The sequence below is a fragment of the Megalops cyprinoides genome, chromosome 7 (genome assembly GCF_013368585.1).
Source record: "Megalops cyprinoides isolate fMegCyp1 chromosome 7, fMegCyp1.pri, whole genome shotgun sequence".
In the NCBI taxonomy this organism is placed as follows: Eukaryota; Metazoa; Chordata; class Actinopteri; order Elopiformes; family Megalopidae; genus Megalops; species Megalops cyprinoides.
The window spans coordinates 2891538-2901062 of NC_050589.1; the positions used below are offsets into that span (position 1 = coordinate 2891538).

General features: G+C 44.5%; 1 long non-coding RNA gene across 1 annotated transcript; it reads right to left on the reverse strand.

Annotated features, from left to right (window-relative positions):
- Nucleotides 1-4805: 4805 nt before the first annotated feature.
- Nucleotides 4806-9456, reverse strand: LOC118781352. Its single transcript, XR_005005087.1, has 3 exons — nucleotides 8123-9456; nucleotides 5157-5309; nucleotides 4806-5031 (listed from the first exon to the last, which is right to left on the reverse strand). It is a non-coding gene; the product is annotated as an uncharacterized LOC118781352 (long non-coding RNA).
- Nucleotides 9457-9525: the final 69 nt, after the last annotated feature.

Sequence of the window (9525 nt, forward strand, 5' to 3'; positions counted from 1 at the left end):
TCGATCCTTAATTTTTTTTCCCCTCTGTTCTTTAGAAGTAAAATCTCTGAAGTCGTTGGAAGTTTAGAAGTGCTCCTGAAGTTTGGAGTTGGATAACGCTGCAAGACTCCGATATGTCGGTCTTAAAAGGGCAACTTAAAAAAAAAAACCAATGATCTTCATTCAAGTAATTTTTCTGAGAGCAAGTCAGTCTCCAGACAATTTAATCTGAGCCTTGTCTGTAGCCTGCGGGATAAATGTGTACAGTTAAGGGCTGTCATTTTCATCCACTGTATCAAAACCATCACGGCAGCCTGGTGAAACGCTCTGCCAAAAGACCTCCAGTCAAACAACCTCCCTCCTCTCGTGCCTCGGTGTGTAAAACATGAATCTCCTGCAAGTTAAGAAAAAAAAAAAGAAAGAAAAAACGCAACGTGTTATCTATGTTAGGATTGTTATATTCTCTCACAGCTCTCCTGGTTTTAGTTGTGGAGGTTCCTTTTCCTGTCTCTCAGCCTTCTGTGTCGTCAGTGGGCTCTTTCACCGCTTATCAGGTGCGACCTAACAGAGTTGGGCGGGGTGTGTGTGTGTGGGGGGGGAGGGTCAGGGGCTCCTGATTGGCAGCCGCTGCTGTGTAAATGCTCTCTGGTGTGCCGTCGCAGCTAGAGGTTCATGAGAAATGTTTTAATGTACAATAAAGAGAACCGTTACAAACTCCAGCTGATCTGAATGTCTGGTCATTTTTCTCTCATGCAAACATGTACTTCACTAGAAATCAGAGTCGAAGATTCATTCATCATATTTCTGTTTTGTTTGAAGCACTGGGTGTTGGTTTACGGCTTCTGGCAGTGATCTAGGGGATGACCAGTGAAGAAATGGCACTGGCTTTTTTCCAAGCAGTATCTCATTTGCTCTTTGGCTTATGCTGAAATGAGTAAATTATCTTGTTGTCCAGCAAGTAAGGTATTTTCCCTGCTTTGGTAGCCTTCCAAAAGTCTTTGACATTCACTGAGGAATTTTGGAATTGGAATCACTGGCTCCACAAAGTTTTGTTCTGGGCAAGGCGGTCTTTTGGTCCAGAAAGAGAATGATATATTTGGATGTATTGCAACTCCCAGCATAAGCTGTTTCATTACTGAAAAGAATAATGGCCAAAAAATGTGCTGAAAGCATTTTCTTTAAATTTACCGAGAAATATTTCAAGTCGATAATATCGAGCGTACATGTTGAACCTAGGGGTCTAATGCCAAGAACGCTGTATCTGTAAATGACTGTAAATTAGACTGCACCATTAGGCAATGAAGAACTCTGCCTTCTGCAGTTCATTTTTTCCACTGCATATTTTCACACAGCTTCTGATTAATGCACATTGCATCACCATTGCTTCATATGCATTCAAGCAGTGGCAGCTTCTTTTTCTCAGTAAAGCAGTGAAACAAAGCTAATCCCAATGGGAGACAATATGCCCACTAAGCAACAGATTTTCACTGCACTATGAAGTCTTTGAAGTGAAATCTGTGTTGTATCAACAGTAGCATCTGGCTGTGTGAGCCTGCATTACACAGGGGGGGCTGCAGGGTAGATGTAAGGTCTGTCCTGAATGTTACACCACCAACCACTAGGGGTCTCCCTCTGTGTGAGGGATTCTGAATGACAGCAGTTCCTCTGGGAAGGAAAGTAGACAGTGAGCTCATGCGCTGTGCTGCAGCTTGGTGGCTCAGCTGGCCTTCAGAGGCCTTTCATGAAATAGAGGACTTGCCCCCTCTAAAGGTCCATCAACACTAAAGTCCTTCACCTGGGAAAATAAGAGAAAATTGAGCATGCGTAGTAAGCCAATGGACCAACCCATTGTTCGATATCATCTTATTCTGTTTCATTTTTACAGACTGTTTTATAATATATATTTTTTTTATTTAAAATGAATTCAACCACTTAGTATTGAATTACATGCAGGATATAGAAAGAATGCTGGGTCATTATTGGTTTTCAGGCTTTGTGTGTGTGTGTGTGTGTTTGTTTGTGTTTGTGTGTGTGTGTTTGTGTGTGTGTGTGTGTGTATGTGTGTGTGTGTTCTCACTCAAGGGCCCAGTGATCTTTGAATGTCTGCCGCACAAAGCAAATGACACAAATAGACGTGATTGCGCAACCCTCCCACGCACTGTGCCAGACTCAGTCATTCTGCGTACGTCTGTGTCTGGGAATCTGACAGATGCTCTAGGGAGGCAAACCATAAAAAGGCCCTTTTTTCTCTCCTCACCTTTGAAATGCTACTTCATATCATGATTATATGCTGGAGGGTTGGAGTTTTTTTTTTCCTTTCCTGATTTTCCATTTTTAAGGATATATGGTCTTGCTTTAAGGCCTGTGCGTTCCTGTATTTGGTTATATCACTGATAGGATTTCTGTTTTTCTTGTGTCAGATTATACTCTGTTAGTGGTTGCTGCCAAAACAAGACAGTATGCATCTGACTGCACACACACGCTCGTTGAATCCCTTATGATACTGGCTCTCCCTCGGGCGTCCTTGTTAGTTTTAGACTGCGTTTCCCAGAACAGACCACTGCTGGGATGACATTCTGTCTCGCTGTTAAATAAAGTAAGCATGAATCAATAAATAAAACATCCCCGCTGCAATTCATCAACAGCAAATGTTGCTAAAGTTAAGCAGTTAACGACACGACACCACTTCCAGAGATTCCTGAATGTATCTCCACGTTGGCTAACATTAATTTCAAGTGTGCGTGACCTTCGTGGAAATAAATAAAGAACAACTGGGAAAAACATTTGCCCTTGTTTGAGCTGCACATGCACTACGGAGAGACACGCTGGCTATAGCTGAGGCTACAGAGGAGATGTGGAGTGACAGTCGGAGCCAGCAGCTTCCTCCGCCACCTCAGCTGCAACACTCCGCTCTGGGCTCCAGTCTGAGTCATGCTGCTCCCGAAACATCTGCCTCTGCAAGCCTGAACACAAGCGAGACCGTTCCCCTTGCAAATTCTAACCCCTGGCCCTCTGAAGTTACACAGCAACCCATAAAACCCTGAAGCAAAACAGGCCACGTCGATGGGACTCTTTTAAAATATCTTGCTATTGAATGCCAGTCCTGTTTTGAGGGGTAGAATATCTGTGGAATGGTAGTTTTCAAAAACCCTAAACCGGGCATTCCTTGAGGGGTGAGTAATCATGGAGGGACATCTGGTGTTGAAGTTTGTGTATGACAGGTGTGATGCATTTGTACCTGCTCACACTCACTGGTCTGTGAGTGTTGTTAGCCTGGTCTGACACTGTTGCTCATTCAACTCGAACAGATACACTTATGTTCTATTGAGCTGGAAGTGGCTCTGGATGAGTGTCTACTAAATGCATGTAATGTAATGAGATGTACATCTGAACAGCCTTAGCGTTCCAGCTCCGAGATCCTGGTTTCATCGGATCACGCGAAGGGGTTGCACCGGGGCAGTTCTGATATGACAGCTGGTGCGACCACAATATTGCCAGGTGGTCAGTAAATAGAGAGCCCTCAACACACTGCAATGGGCACTCAGGCACTGTTTGAGCTGTAGTCTTTTATTGGGTGGATACTGACAGACCGATGAGCTGTTTCCCTTTCAGCATTAGCCTGCCGCTCCACGATTATCATCTCCTTCCCCAGTTCACACTCGGTGCAGCATTAACAGCCCCCCCCACCACCACCTCCGTGAATCCCTGTTTGCTCTAACCCTCACTGTCATCCCCCCCCCCCCCCCTTTCCTCAGTGTGATGGAGACAGAATGTGTCTGAGGCTCCACTCAGCCAGTCTCTCCACGCTGCGGATCAATAGGGTGTTAACAGCGAGGACAGGGGGGAGCAGGCACAGCAGGGCCACGCACGCTACCCCTGTCAGCACCTCTCCTCTGATGTGGGTGCCACCCCGCCCCCCCGGCCCCCCGTGGGGCCTGTGGAGGGAGTGCGTGAGGTCCAGAGCGCCGGTCGCACCAGCCGGGTCACGCAGCGAGCGTGAGGGACACGTACCCAACAATATTATGACGTGTCCGGGAAGGCCGTGCGCCAAAGCACCGCATTCGCGGCGTGTCCATGGTGACCCTGTCCCCTGCACTGGCGCAATCCTGTCATGTGACTCGTGCACGGCGGCGGCACTTGCGCGCAGGGGTGTTGGGTCGGGAGCGCTGGCGTGTGGCCCTGCAGCGCAGGTGTACGGGATGTGTAGGAGGTACGGCGGTGGCAGTCTGTGGACAGCGGGACCGCAGGATGGTGTGTGAGAGTGTGGCTGCTGAGCCTCTGTGTCATAATGGACAGCCGTGGGCCATGTTTGCAACAGCCGCGGGCCATTTATATCATCTGTCCGTCTGTACATCTGCACGTCCGTCTGTCCATGAGTGAGCCTCCTGTTAGCAATGCCCGTGCTTAAAAACAGGGCCAGGGAGAGGGCCAGCGTGGCCAGTGTTTGAGAGGGATTTCCAAGCACCCGTTTGGTCACAGTGAACACATCCGGGAGGCACACAGAGAGGGAGTCTGCCCTCTGCACGCAGGCTTCGATCAGGCCCCTCTCTGGCCTCCAGTCTTTCTCTCCACAGATGCCACAGAGAGCCCAAACCAGCAGGCAGCAAAGGAAACCCGGGACGTGCTGCAGAGACTCGCCCTGAGCATATCCATCCTCATTCCTCTGTACAGCTGGCTCAGCCTCTGCCTTATGAGTCATCCCTTTACCTTTCTCTGGCACTTGGGCTAGCATCAGCGGAGTGTGGATGCCTGTGTACAACTCTCGCCCTGCTTCCTCCCTCTCTCTCCACCTCACTCCACCTCCACCTCCACCTCCACCTCGGCTTCTCCTCCTGTCTCCATCTCCGAAGTTACCCTCGTCCTGCTCCACACGTCCGCCCGCTGGCCACAGTGCCCTGCAAACTGTGTCCACGGTGACAAGAGGTGTTGTCATCAACAGCACCGCCCCATAGGTGTGGTCAAGGAACAGCAGGAGGCGCAGGGCAATTTCGTCATTGGACACCTCAAACCGAGGCTGCCAAGGCGTGGCCATCCATAGAAACGCAAGGAATGCTGGGATACAAAAAGGAAAGACAGCGATGTTAAATTTTGCTTTGAGCGGTGCAGTCTGAGAAATACAATGAAAAGTGGCTGTGACTGAAGAGAGAGACAGAAAGAGAAAGGAGCCGAGTCTTTACCTGTGACAGAGAAATCTGTGAAGAACAGCAGGCAGCTGCAGCAGAAGCTGACAGAGTTTTGTGAGTCTCTGAGGGTGGGCAAAGAGAGGAAACTGCATACAATTTTAAACAATCCCACAGTCCCTGCTGTCTCCAAAATGCCAAGATCCATCACTAAGACAGAGAGGAGAGCAAAGAAAAAGAAAGTATTTACCACAGAACAGAATCTGATGTGCACTGCCTTTCAAAGTTAAAATCACCAGTTTTTTTCTGTTGTTCATTTATTTAACCTTTGTTTCAGCAGGTGACATTTGAGAAAACAGATTCTCTTTCACAAAGACAGACAATTCAACTCAATGGTTCTCTATTTAATAGTTCAATGCCATTTAAATCACTGTATGTTCTTTGCTATCCTAGAAATATACAGCACACTGATATCCACTAGATAAGAATAACTTTTTTTTCTCAGGATAAATGTATTTATTCTGTTCAGTTTATTCAACGGTAGTACCGTGATGACTTCAAAACATTAACGAGTCAAGAGACACTATACATTTTTACAAAATAAATCATTCCTTTTTTCTAAACAAAAGTGCATTCTGCTGTTTGAATTTAGTACCTGCAAAATACTCAACTCTTACTTAAGTACCTTGCCCAAGGGCACAGCAACATCCCAGCGAGGACTGAGCCAGCAACCTTTCGGTTTTGAATCCTGCACCTTAACCACTATGCTACCCTGCTGCCAAGTACATCATTGCCAAGTACATCAATGTTCAAACCAATGTTCAATGTACAACGTAGCATTTTGTCAAAACATGCTCAATTGTCAGATACGCATCGGCATTTTCTGGAGAGCAAGAGAGAAATTTCAAGCCCTGATAATGTCAGCCATGCATCTTTCATAATCATGGACATGTTCATGATTCATGGCATTGCTCGGTACCAATCCTGGCCGTGGCTGACCGCTGTTTCCTGTCTGAAACAGTCTTTCTCACAGACACTGCTCAGATTATCCCCTAGCCTCATTTCTCACAGTGACACGAAACGTTAACGTGAATAAATCACTCTGTAATAACACAATATCAATTCATGTTGCTTTCACTGAATTCACGTTACAGCTGGGTAGCCATCAAGGGTTTATCACCAGCTCTGCATGATGTGGGACAGCTTGTGTTGTGTTTACTGTTGATTATAAGGTGTCAAGGTGTTCAGGCTCAGGTGTTCCAAGCCATGGTGCATCATGGAAGTTCCCCCTCATTAATCCTCTGACTTCCAGTGTTAATTGGGGGCAACCATGTATCCTTAGCTTTAAGTATCACATTTTGCGAAAAATGAGAAAATTTTGAACAAATTTTTTCTCAAAATTTGTTCAGCTCTGAGCCCACCAGACTCATGGTGATAAATGAGGAATGAGGGGAGAAAGTTAACATGTGTAAATATTTTAAATGTTTCCATTTCAGGACAAAGCACCCAAGTACAAAGCAGACCCCCCCCCCCCCCCCCCCCCCCCCCCCCACACACACACACACACACCCCTTACACAAAAAAAAGATCATTCAGTCTGCCTTTACAAACTCCTCTTGGGGCCAGGGCTGAGTCTTGCTGCTCTTGGCAGTATGCTCCGTACCTCAGTACTCACATTAGAATTCCAGACATGTTCTGACTGGATAATGGTGTAGCTCCAGCATCTGGCCCTCAAAGTGCTCTGTACGCTCTCTTCTCCATAATCACTGGGTTGCTTTTACTGAATTGACTTGATGTTGATGGCTCTGGCTCATGGAATGATGCCTGTATTTCCCCCCATTTCAAGCTCACTAAAGCCCATCATGTTCACACAAGTCTCTTGCTTACGACACCTTTTGCAGCAACCTTCAAGCACTACTCAGCAAGCTGCAACCCTGTTTGCTTTGGAAAGCTCACCATTTCGAATGCATATAGGCATGTCCTGGAAAGGCAACTATTTGCCATTGTGTCAGTGAGGCAACAAAGTAGTCACAGTGCATTGGAGGTTTATGAGCATAACTAATAAGTTCATGATTGTCATATTGAATCTAAACTTCATAATAGATGTATGCTCTATAGATCTGTTATTGTTGCATGTATTAATAAATAAAACATTATCTATGCATGTATTTCTTTAACAATAAATGGCCTCTCTTGCACTTAAATTATCTTAATTTCTCATAGAACCATATGCAAATAATAGGGGCGCAATAGTTCTCAACAACAGCCACCTGCAGAGTAGAGCACGTTAAACCTCATTACACTGTCAAATAGTCCTATTTAACCATCATAGGGTGGTACAGGGCGTTGTTTTTTGTCACTGAGAAATATGCATACAACGACAGCAATGCTATAGCCAAAAAACCAGAAATGCAAACTCATTACTATAAACTTACAACACTAATACCACTGTCAACTGTATTAGAATTCCAAATAATGGAATAAAAACATTAGGCATTCTACTGATTTACTATTTCTGTTATTGATATTTTATTCATGTTAATAGATAAAATGTTAATTATTCAGATATGTTTTCCTTGAATAAATTATTTCGTATAAAACCGACACTTCACTGAGATTCAGCTACCAAATGAACGTCAGTAGCTATCTTTTATGAGAATTATCAGTAATTAGTGATTACTGTTAATATTATTATGTTTATTTATGTTATTATTGTTTTGTATTGTTGTTGTTATTATTTATTGAGGCGATCCTTATTATTACCACTCAAATAAACGTACATACCTCCAGATATAGATACAGAGAAAGTTTCAGAGAGAAAACAATAAGACGAGAGGAATGTATGGCTTACTTCACCAGCGTTGATGGCTTTCGATCGACCGTGTTTAAGGCATGTACATGTAAAAACAAGACAAATTAGGCCACCCTAGGATAATCAAAAAAAAAAAAAAAAACAGTGGGATGACTTTTTCAGAATGCGAAAGGCGAAACAGAGTGGAGACATTAGGAAAACGGAAACTTACCTGTCGCACAGGAATGCCTAGCGCTTTGAACTGAGGCAACACATTCACATCCTTCATGCGAGCGCCTCTCGGCGGGGCGTGCCCGATCGATCGCGCTGTACCTGTGGTATGTGAACGCGTGTGCGCCTCTGTGTGTTTGCCTCGGTCACTGCAGAACTCGTTTGACAGGCTTTTTTAAACTGTGGCACAGCAGTACGGGGAGGCTCGCCGTGCATGTTTATCGCAGTCGGTTTCTCTGTCACGATATAAAAGTGACACCATGCTGCACACTGTCTGCATCGCGCTTCTTTCTTCAACCGGAAGGTTCGCGACGCGACTTTAGGAAAGTCTGCATTAGTTCGATTCTTTAAAAACAGGTCACAACACTCTGCTTAAATAAAATTCCTTCCTCCATTAAACAGAACTCATAAACTTCTCGTGTTACTGGGCAATTCGTCACATTAAAAGTTCTGAGAGTTCCGTCCTAGGTTTTGGGAAACAAAGGGAAGTCTATAGACGTCCTTGAACCATTCCCCGAATCATAGGCTTTCGAAAAATTATTTTGCAACAAATACTGCCATCTACTGCTCACAGAAGTACACAAAATGATTTAACAAAGGATCATATTCGCCGTTCTGATTTGTCGTTGTCCTGTATTGTGTTCTGTATTGCAGTAGTAAATTAGTGTGTATCTAGACTGGGTTGGGAAATATAATCTAGTGATTTATGCTTAATTTACATTATTAAAAGTCAGCGGAACACCTAACTGAAATTTTTCAATGTGCTGTATCCAATGGGCTGTAAACTATCAGTTAAAGTGTGGAAATACATTGGGATTTACCATTACATGCTGAAATATCTTTCTCAGTAAATACCCTTCGTGATCTCCTCTTTGATGACATTTATTAATAATCAAACCAGACTAGTCTCCATCCCAAAAATAGATGATGACGCTTCAGTCACAAACAGGTGATAAAGTACAATGACAATCTGGCGCAGTGTTTTTGAACGCCTGAATGGAGGTCGGGCGTGACATGGTGCATAGATACACATCTACATGGAGAACAATGCACATGTTGATAAAATTCTAACATCATACAAGGTACACAGAATAATCTCCGGAGAACAGACGTGACAATGCTGATGTGTACTTCATGACAAAATGCTTCTTGTTGCCCGTGCAAGGAAATCTTCAGTCTGACCCCATTTCTCCCTCTCTCACTCATACGCACACATACACAAACGGTATTGTAAACGTGGACTTCCACACACGTAGGCTTTTACATTTTCTTGCAAAACAGACGGGAAATGACACCATTTTGGACGTTTATTTTCAGATCAATGTCTGCGCGATTTTAAATATTGTCAGCAACCAGTATTAACGAAAAACAACGGTGCAAACATCCTATACCCTCAGATTCATC